Source organism: Salvelinus sp. IW2-2015, linkage group LG36 (assembly GCF_002910315.2).
Source record: "Salvelinus sp. IW2-2015 linkage group LG36, ASM291031v2, whole genome shotgun sequence".
NCBI classification, from domain to species: domain Eukaryota; kingdom Metazoa; phylum Chordata; class Actinopteri; order Salmoniformes; family Salmonidae; genus Salvelinus; species Salvelinus sp. IW2-2015.
This window is the reverse complement of record NC_036875.1, coordinates 19,777,945-19,789,163: the sequence shown is the minus strand read 5'-3', so window position 1 is coordinate 19,789,163 and position 11,219 is coordinate 19,777,945.

Sequence of the window (11,219 nt, the reverse complement as noted above, 5' to 3'; positions counted from 1 at the left end):
CACACAACACCAACAACAACACCACATTGCACACACACCAAAAATCCATCTCCACACCACACACACAACACACACACACACACACACACACACACACACCACACAAACACGCACAACACACACACATAAAGTGTACTCTCACATTCTCTATCTTACAGTCACACACCAAAACACACACCAGGCTGTAAAGGATTTCTGATAGCTCAGTGCCAGGTGATTATTTCAAGGTGGCGTGGAAGGGGTTAATGGGAGCTCAACGAGTCGGGCTAAGAAACTTGTTTTTATTTCCTGATGCTGCAGCCTTGCACACACTGATAGCTGTTTGAAATCTCTCTCAAATGTGTGTGTGTGTGTGTGTGTGTGTGTGTGTGTGTGTGTGATTATACACCCAAAGATTTTCCAGCAGCAGTGCACTAAAAGGATTAGCTGTCTTGGCAGCAGTGAACACTGTGCTTCATACTGTTAGCGACAGCAGTCTCTCTCTTCACTGGCTGATGTTAATGTGAATGTTAAAGATGTGGAGGAGAACACATGGAGGACAGCTGAGTCAACTGGACCTGAGACAAAACACTCGGACCAGCAAGACACCTTTGCTCTAAACCACATCTGCTGATGTAAAAAGGGCTTTATAATACATCTGATTGATTTATTGATTGATCACAATTATCACAATCCATAGACTGATTATTACAGCGTCATGGTGACATAACTCATTTATGACCTTATAGTCCTACATAAGCATTCATAGAGATACATAGAAATGAAAGGAAAACTTCAACAAACAATAATGATCTCTCTCTCTCTCTCTCTCTCTCTCTCTCTCTCTCTCTCTCTCTCTCTCTCTCTCTCTCTCTCTGTGTGTGAGAGAGAGAAAGAGATAGAGAAAAAAAGATCTTGCAGATGTGGCTCTGTGAAGGGAGTAGACGGTGGGGAGGAAGGGGTGAGCAGGCTGGGGAGACAGACTGACAAGCTCAGAGCACCATGCCACCACCAAACTATAATTTCACTGCGACATGGTCTTTAAGTAATAACGAGCTGTAGGGGGTGTCATTACCGCCAAACTACCCTGCTCCCTCTGCCACCATTTCCTCGCGTCTCCAGGCATGAACACCGGAGCACATGCTGTCATCGACCGTCCGAGCGAAAGGGAATTGTGCGCGCTCCCGCGGCCGCGCCAACCCTCCTAGCAGTCCCCCAACCCCCGCTGTCTGTTTACAATGAGCCAGTCATCAAAATAACAAACAAACAAACACATAAACCGCTTCAAAGACCCGCGCAAGATCAATGAGCGATCCATAAACATCAAGTATTTTCGTTCTCTTCTCTCTCCTGTTATTGTCAGCTCGTAGATGATAGCTTTGGACTGAAGCGGCTCAGACTCAATCAGCGGTATAAGTTCGCCCCTACACAAAACAGCAAGCAACCATTGGAGGGAAAACAAAAACAATTCCAGACGGTGTTTTGTCCTTTCACAGGGTGTTGTTGTCTGGTTGACTCCGGGAGAGGGGTCAAATATAGGCTGTGAAGTACAGTACCAATCAAAAGTTTGGACACACCTACTTATTCAAGGGTTTTTCTTTACTTTTACTATTTTCTACATTGTAGAATAATAGTGAAGACATCAAAACTATGAAATAACATCATGTAGTAAGCAAAAAAGTGTTAAACAAATCAAAATATATTTTAGATTTTAGATTGTTCAATGTAGCCTCCCTTTGCCTTGATGACAGCTTTGCACACTCTTGCATTCTCTCAACCAGCTTCACGAGGTAGTCACCTGGAATGAATTTCAATTAACAGGTGGCCTTGTTAAAAGTTAATTGTGGAAATTATTTCCTTCTTAATGAGTTTGAGCCAATCAGTTGTGTTGTGACAAGGTAGGGGTTGGTATACAGAATATACCCCTATTTGGCAAAAGACCAAGTCCATATTATGGCAAGAAAAGCTCAAATAAGCATAGAGGAATGACAGTCCATCATTACTTTAAGACATGAAGGTCAGTCAATGCAGAAAATGTCAAGAACTTTAAAAGTTTCTTCAAGTGCAGTCGCAAAAACCATCTAGCGCTATGATGAAACTGGCTCTCATGAGGCCCGCCACAGGAAAGGAAGACCCAGAGTTACTTCTGCTGCAGAGGATAAGTTCCTTAGAATTAACTGCACCTCAGATTGCAGCCCAAATAAATGCTTCACAGAGTTCAAGTAACAGACATCTCAACATCAACTGTTCAGAGGAGACTGTGTGAATCAGGCCTTCATGGTCGAATTGCTGCAAAGAAACCACTACTAAAGGATACCAATAATAAGAAGAGACTTGCTTGGGCCAAGAAACACAAGAAATAGACATTAGACCGGTGTAAATCTGTCCTTTGGTCTGATGAGTCCAAATTGGAGATTTTTGGTTCCTACCGCCATGTCTTTGTGAGTCGCACAGTAGGTGAAAAGATGATCTCCACATGTGTGATTCCCACAGTGAAACATGGAGGAGGTGTGATGGAGTGGGGCTGTTTTGCTGGTGACACTGTCTGTGGTTTATTTAGAATTGAAGGCACACTTAACCAGCATGGCTACCACAGCATTCTGCAGCGATACGCCATCCCATATGGTTTGTGCTTAGTGGGACTATCATTTGTTTTTCAACAGGACAATGACCCAAAACACACCTCCAGGCTGTGTAAGAGCTATTTGACCAAGGAGAGTGATGGAGTGCTTCATCAGATGACCTGGCCTCCACAATCACCTGACCTCTACCCAATTGAGATGGTTTGGGATGAGTTGGACCGCATGTTGAAGGTGTCATGCCTCTCTGGCACTTGAGGGCGCCAGGCTGCTCATCATTACACACACCCGTCACCATCGTTACACGCAACAGCGCTTCATTTTACTCACCTGGACTCCATCACATATTGAATAACTCCCCTATATCTGTCTATTCCTCAGTTTCATCCCGGTGTCTGCATTAATGTTGTTTTGTTTCCCCTGTCCAGACGCTATTCATATTCTGTTTCATGTACGTTATTTATTAAATGTTCACTCCCTGTACTTGCTTCTTGTTTCCCAGCGTTTGTCCTTACAGAAGGAAAGCAGCCAACAAGTGCTTAGCATATGTGGGAACTCCTTCAAGACTGTTGGAAAAGCATTCCTCATGAAGCTGGTTGAAAGAATGCTATGAGTTTGCAAAGCTGCCATCAACACAAAGGGTGGATACTTTGAAGAATTTGTTCAACACTTTTTTTTTWACWACATGATTCCATATGTGTTATGCCATAGTTTTGATGTCCTCACTATTATTCTACAATGTAGAAAATAGTAAAAAATAAAGAAAAACCCTTGAATGAGTAGGTGTGTCCAAACTTTGACTGGTACTGTAAGTCTGGAATTTAGGTTTCCCATTGCGTTTTCATGCGTACAACTTGTGGAAATGATTCACCACATCTAGAATTTGCCTACTGTCATGTTATTAATTTATTCTATTGTTCCTCAATTTGGTTGAATTCAATCAACTTTAGTATAGGAGTTCATGCACTCCACTTCTTCAGTGGCCTACGTTTGACATTTTTGTAATTTAGCAGATGCTCTTATCCAGAGCGTCTTACAGAAGTATTTCGTGTTAAGTGCCTTGCTCATGTCGGTTACTGGCCCAACGCTCTTAATAACGGCAAGGCTACCTGCCACCCTGATAACTCATCCAGTGTGGCCTAATCCAATAGCCTATATATTTTTTTACAATACATTTTTCAGCAGAGGGTCTACACACAGTTGGCTTTTTCACGCACGACTCGAGGAGGTGCTGAAATTACGTGATTTCAGTCGCTGTCATTTCAGCACTGGACAGCTCTCGTCCGGCCAGAATGGTATAAAGTAAAGCACGCAGGAATAACGACCTACGTTTCTAATCTTGTAGCATTTGACAGTGCTTTACACAAGCCACAGCAGGGGTAGATAGAAAGAGAGGCATGGGATCATATTAACGATATAGAATAAAGTTCAAGTTATAGACAGAAGCCCTTTCAGCTTTGCCTGAAGTTAGGCACAACTCCCTTTCTGAACGTGGTCAAACTGCAGGTATACATACTTTAAATTGGCGATTACAGAGCATACTCTGGCCGGGTCATGCATTGGCTTGGATCTGAAAGTCTCGCAGCATTGCTAGCATTGCTTTGCAGCTGTGTGTTTCGTGAGATCATGAACAATCGGAATCTCTGTTCGCCCCCTTAGCCTCTCTGGGTCAGGAACATTAGCATAGTCCGCTCTGCTTGACTGACCACCGCTGCCGGTGCGGGGGACCGCTTTTGTCCCCCACTCACCCCTGTGGGTAGCACTCAGGTGAGGGCAGGGAAGAGTGGAGTAGTCCGATTACACAAGACCCCCATGGTGTCCACGCATGGGAATTAGAGGCACGCACGCACACACAACAAAAAGGTGAAAATGTTGTGCACCTACTTACAAAATTCCCTTTCCATAGGCCTATAATAAGGAAACTCTTCCAAAGATGCTACAAACGAGGTGCTCATAACAAACAAAAAGTAAGTTTCGTTTGGGTAAATTTAATTCACAGACTCGCGCTGTTGAGTGTTACAGAGGAATGAATACTGTGTCTTGTATTCGGTCGCCAAACAGTGAGTGACAGTTATTTTTCTGCGCTGGGCTGATTCTCATGCGGTCCTGCGCGCCTCCATTATGTTGCAGTGGTGGGAAATGAGAGGTCCGCGAGCTGCTGGCGTGCTGATTACCGCTCCTTAGGGATCCTCTGTTTCTCCTCGGTAACTGATAGTTAGGCGCTGTTCTAATCAAATATACCGTCTGTCTCCGCGATACAGACAGACCTATAGCCAGCCAAAAACACACGCTTGGGCGCATTGCAACGCAGTTAACCCCTGTGCCAGTTATTCTGCTACCAATCGAGTAAGAATTAGAGGAGATTTTTTCTTGCAGACTACTTTTTGTTTTTTATATGAAAAAATGTTTTTTGTAAGTGTCCTTTCAATTATTTGGTCAAATATAGATATTTCGGCTAAGCCTTGCAGTATATTATTTTCAAATCAACAATCAAGGCACTGCTGACTTGAAAATATGTCTTAGAAATGTGTTTCTCTCACTAAATTGGACGATTTCTCTTCCTTTCATTCACTGGGCAGACAGACAAGCCTGTTCTAAAGCACCCCAAAACGTTATCCTCATCAAACTTATTATTTTCATTCTACCCCCGACCCCTTCCAAAAAAATCCCTGCTTCCCGCGGTGCGTTAGGTTTTGTGTGGTCCCGGCACTGTCCCGTTTTTGACACTTCTCTGACGGGTTCCCCCGGTTCCCTCGCACCTGCGTCGCTACCGGGTCCCTTCAGGAATGCACTGGGGCTTGTAATCGCCTTTGTTGGGGCATTGAGTTGTACGGCTGAGTGAAACTTCCCAACCTCACAGTGCGCCGGTCGCTGAATGGGGCTCAGCGTGGGGCGGCTCTCCAAACCGCGGCCGCTGCCAAATTCCAACAGTGGCGCTCACAATCACTCCCACACAGGCCCCGCTACCACCAAGCAGGAGGGATGGAGGGAGAGGAGGGAAGTTAAAGGGGGGGGGGTAAGGGTGTGAAAGAGTAAAGAGGAGAGAGAGAGGAAAAGAGTCCAAAACGAACTCTAAACAAATGGTCAAGGCTAAATGTTTCTCACCAACACTCTTCGCGATGGACGATGAAATCCGGGTTAGGCCTGAATCAATTACATTTTGTTTAGCTCGGCAAGTCAGTTATTAAGAACAAATTATTATTTACAATGACGGCCTCCACCGGCCAAACCCGAACGACGATGGTCAATTGTGCGCCGCACTATGGGACTCCCAATCAAAGCCGGTTGTGATATAGCCTGGATTCGAACCAGGGTGTCTGTAGTGACGCCTCTAGCACTGAGATGCAGCGCCATTAGACCACTGCTCCCCTCGGGAGCTCTATATTCCCAACATTATCAACCATTTTCACAGGGTCCCCGTTCATAGGCTAAAAGTCCTCAAATAAAACCATACTACAGAGAAGTATTCAAAATGTGGATGATTATACTTCAAAGTTTTATCATCAATACAATCATTTCCCCGGCTGATTGCTTAGACACTGTCTAATTGAAAATCTTCTGACAAACAGTTCAGGATAGGCTACAGAACATCGTGCTCAAAATAGCTCGTGTTGTGAGAAAACAGCATTGCAAGAGAGCAAGAAACAACAAGAGTAAAAGTTTGTAAATGTGTGAAGAAAAAAGAACTTTCCCTGTGTGTGTGTCAGCAGCCTGTGTGCCACCACGTTTCGGTGCATTGGGGCCTGTGCTCCAGTGTATGGTGCTGGACAGAGCAGCAGCAACAGCAGCATCGCAGCGCTCCTGGAAGAGCGCAGGATTAAGAGGCAGCAAGATTGTTAAACATGTCAACGTGTAATTGCACGATAAGGCCCTCGCGAGGAATTCATTGGCCCAGTTGCTTTCTCTATTCCCCGCTAATCTTGCCTGGCACATTCGTTCTGTGCAATCTGTCTCCGTAATCTTCTGCGACAGAGCGGGCACCGAGAGCAGGCAGCTCGGCTGGGTTTTTTGGGAAGGGGGGCGTTGGGGATGGAGGGAAAGCGGAGAAAATATGCAGAGGCGTGATAAAGTGACGCTAATTATCCCCATTTAGGACAGCGAGTGCAAGGGATCGGGGCTTTACCAGCGCCGAGTGTGCGCCAGCGCTGATGGCTTCCTAGCGTGGAATATATCGGTGGCTACAAGATAAGAGTATCGCATGCTGGAGAGATTTATTGGTCAGAGATGTACTGCTGCTGTTCCCCTCCCTCTTCCTCTCTTCCATTCCCCAACCTCCACATCGCCACCTTTGCCCCAAAACCCGTTCCCCATCACTTCCCCTCCCTTCCACTTTCCCCTCTGTGGTCGAGTAGTAAATTATTCGGGTTAAATTTACCAGAACACTCCTCTTTTAACCTAGCGATGTGCCGTGACGCGCCCGGCCTCTCTGGTTTTTCAGCGTTAATCTGTGTCGCTTTACATCTGCAGATAAGATACAAATAACCTCCAAGCGGGCCATGCTATGTGCCCCTCCGCTGCGTAGGAGGGGAGCTCTGCATACGCCATATCACTGTCTGTTTAGGATCCACACCAAACTCAGTTTTCAGCCGTTTGTTTTATTGAATTCAGCAGTTTGTTTTATTGAATTCAATGGTCTCCACCTGTATCTTGGGGAGGCGGCTCTCTGACAGGTGCTGTAGGCGGCCCTAGGTGCGGTATGGTCCTCTGAACTTCTAAAGTTAGTACCAGTGGAGGCTGGTGGGAGGAGCTATTGGAGGACGGGCTAATTGTTACGTCTGGGATGGGATAAATGGAAACCACATGTTCGACTCCATTCCATGAATCACATTCCAGCCATTACAATGAGCCCGTCCTCCTATAGCTCATCCCACCAGCCTCCACTGGTATACACCATAGTTAACCAATTTTAAATAAGTGCAGCACACCTACCTATAGGCAGATAGATGTGTATAGGCCTACAGTACAAGATGTATCATCAGTTTTCTAAATGGTGGAACAGTTTGATATTCCTGATTGGGGAAAAACTGGTGGGGAAAGTTTCTATATTCCTATATTTCTATATTTCTTGCATTGTTGCATGTGAAAACTGAAAGAAGAAAGACATAGGACAAAGTGATCTTCTTTCAGAAGACTGGAATAAAAGGTAGGATCATGTGGACAACACTATTAGGAAAGCAAAGCCACTATGAATTATTCATGCAGTGAGTTTCAGAAAAATAGATTTTACTTTTGTAAAATGTTCAGTGTAAATTAAGTTTGATTTTAGTTGAATGATGATGTAATGATTGGAAAGTTTCAGGATATTATTTGGGGAGAGAAATATGATGGATCTAGTGATGACAGCTCTTTGAAATAATTTTTGTGGTAGTTGAAGAAATAGGTAGAATAGGTTCACATGTAGACCTACTGATAGCTACCTGTAGTTCTATCTAATAAATACATTATTTAGGCTAACAGCATAGCTGCGGGAAGTAGGGGTGCTGAGGGTGCTGCAGCACCACCTGAAAAATAAGAATWAAAATAATAATAAAAATAAAAAATAATATTTTTCACAAAAGTAGTGCACTGGGCCTTTAATAGTCCTGTATTAGCGGACCGATATAACCGTCTGCAGCACGGGTGAAGCATTTTTTCCAGCAAATGAAATTAAATAAGTTATAGTAGTGGTAGTGTCTGCAGTAGTAATGGTGGTGACTGGTTGTAGTTGAAAAAGTAGTTAGATTAAAATATTGATTGATTGGTTGGTTAATTGTTAGGAAATTATGGGGTATGATAGCCTGAACATGTGAAAGCTGGTTTGGTGTCTCTAGCTTGAACGGTTCAATAGTTACAATTATTGTTGGTGGGTATTATATGCTAATTTCTTCACATTTAAGTAGTTATAATTTATAGTGCAGACTAGAGCTAGACCAGAGCAAGTGCAAACCTTAGCTAGCTTGCTACACCCAGGACCAGAGCTGGACCAGAGCTAGTGCAGACCTGAGCAGTAGTTGTGGTCAGTAGTTGTGTGGTTCGGTATTTTTGTGGTCAGTAGTTGTGGTCAGTAGTTGTGTGGTTCAGTATTGTTGTGGTCAGTAGGTGTTGTCAGTAGCTGTGGTCAGTAGTTGTGGTCAGTAGTTGTGTAGTTGTGGACAGTAGTTGTGGTCAGTAGTTGCGCGGTTCAGTATTGTTGTGGTCAGTAGGTGTGGTCAGTAGTTGTGTAGTTGTGTAGTTGTGGTCAGTAGTTGTGTAGTTGTGGACAGTAGTTGTGTAGTTGTGGTCAGTGGTTGTGTGGTTGTGGTCAGTAGTTGTGGTCAGTAGTTGCATGGTTCAGTATTTTGTGGTTAGCTAACTTGTGGTCAGTAGGTGTGGTCAGTAGTTGTGGACAGTAGTTGTGTTAGTTGTGGTGCAGTGGTTGTGTGGTTGTGGTCAGTAGTTGTGGACAAGTAGTTGTGGTCAGTAGTTGTGTGGTCAGTATTTTTGTGGTCAGTAGTTGTTGTCAGTAGGTGTGTGTTTCAGTAGTTGTGGACACTAGTTGTGTAGTTGTGGTCAGTGGTTGTGTGGTTGTGGTCAGTAGTTGTGGACAGTAGTTGTGGTCAGTAGTTGCATGGTTCAGTATTATTGTGGTCAGTAGTTGTGGTCAGTAGTTGTGGTCAGTAGGTGTGGTCAGTAGTTGTGTGGTTCAGTATTTTTGTGGTCAGTAGTTGTGCTCAGTAGTTGTGCTCAGTAGCAGTCAGTAGTTTTGGTAAGTAGTTGTGTGGTTCATTAGTTGTGTTGTTGTGGTCAGGAGTTGTGTTGTTGTGGTCAGTAATTGTGATCAGTAGCTTTGGTCAGTAGTTTTGGTAAGTAGTTGTGTGGTTCAGCAGTTGTGGTCAGGAGTTGTGTTGTTGTGGACATTAGTTGTGTGGTTCAGAAGTTTGGTGGTCAGTAGTTGTGGTCAGTAGTTGTGGTCAGTTGTTGAGGTCCGTTGTTGTGGTCAGTAGTTGTGGTCCGTAGTTGTGGTTAGTAGTTTTGTGGTTGTGTTAGTAGTTTTGGTTTAGTAGTTGTGGTCAGTAGTTGTGTGGTTTTGGTCAGAAGCTGTGGTTAGTAGTTGTGGTCAGTAGTTGTTGTCGGTAGTTGTGTGGTTGTTTACAATATTTGTGGTTCAGTAGAAGTTGGCCAGTAGTTGTGTGGTTATGGTCAGTAGGTTGTGGTCAGTAGTTCTGGTCGGTGTCTAAACTACAACTGTTGCGTGAAAACTGAAAGATGTCCGATGAGAAGTGATCGGGTTAAATATGAAAGGAGTGAATGGAGACAGCTTCCCTCTATCCAATCAGTAGTGCTGAGCGATTAACTGGAATGTCCGTTATTTTTCATTTATTAAACAACTAATTGACCAACGTCATTTAAATTATTTGAATTCCATTTTTTTTCTTTTTTTCCCTGTTAGCTCAACGCACACATTGCAAAGTTTCTCTAGAGATAAATCAGATCAAACCTGAACTGTGCGATGTAGTAGGAAGTTGTAGTGTATATTTCTACATAGTTTAGTGCAGAAAACATGGTAAATCATTCCAAAGACCATAATCAATTGCACTCCTACTTGTCTGGTCTGTGTTTCTTTTACTTTGAAGAACTACTAAAATAGTGATATTTGTCATACAGCATAGGCAGCAGCTCTATAGAGATGAGATGATTACTTCGAATTAAATAATCAAGTCTTCAAATAAAACCAATGTAATATACACAACTGAAATATTTTATTAAAGTAAAGTATGTGAATAAATGATGGTTAATAAGTGATAAGCAGTAATGGGCCGTCACTACCATCATGGGACTTTTATTCATTGTTTTATTGTGTGTTGTTAAAGCATTTTATTGTGTGTTGTTAAAGCACCCACATATGCATAGTGCACTTAATGTTAAACAAAATAATCAAAACCAAAATCGAAAACCATGATTATTTTTTAATAATCGTACCGAAACCCGAACCGGTCTGAAAAAGCATTAATGCTCAGCATTACCAATCAGAGCAGCAGGATCAAAGTACAGCCCGTCCTTCTCTTTACAGACAGGCGAACTAGCCAGTTGAGTTATTTAGAGCACGAGGCACGATCCTAAGAAGGAGGACGACGCGCTGTTGCCTTGTCGCTACTTTCTTGGTGTTCACAATTGTTCTAAATTCAATCACCCTCTTCACACTACTCATAATTTTTGCCTGTGCGCCTCTACGTCTGTGAGTATCGATAGCAACGGCTCCGTTTGGGCTTCTCAATGATGAGACATGAGAGAGCTGTTAGCTGACGTTAGCTAGTTACTTTTTGTCACTCTAAACTCCGAACAACATCTGTAGCGTTTGATTGGTATGAGATAATTCTGTTCTGAGTCCAGATTTGAATAGCAGAGAATTAGACCATTGTGTTAGATCCTCTAAGTCATGGGTGTCAAACTCTGGCCCGCGGGCCAAATTTGGCCCGTGGGGTAATTATATTTGGCCCGCGAGACAATACCAAATTACTACTAGAGCTGGCCCGCCGGTATTATACAGATCATTCACCGCTAATACTACGAATCCCATAATGCTCTGCTGTTGTTTTCGCGCGCCAATCAGGACAGGACCCAGAAACGCCCTCTCCTCTGTGACAGTAGTCATAGCAACATAGACGCTACAACTGTCAGCGCGCTATCCCTTCCCAAAAATGG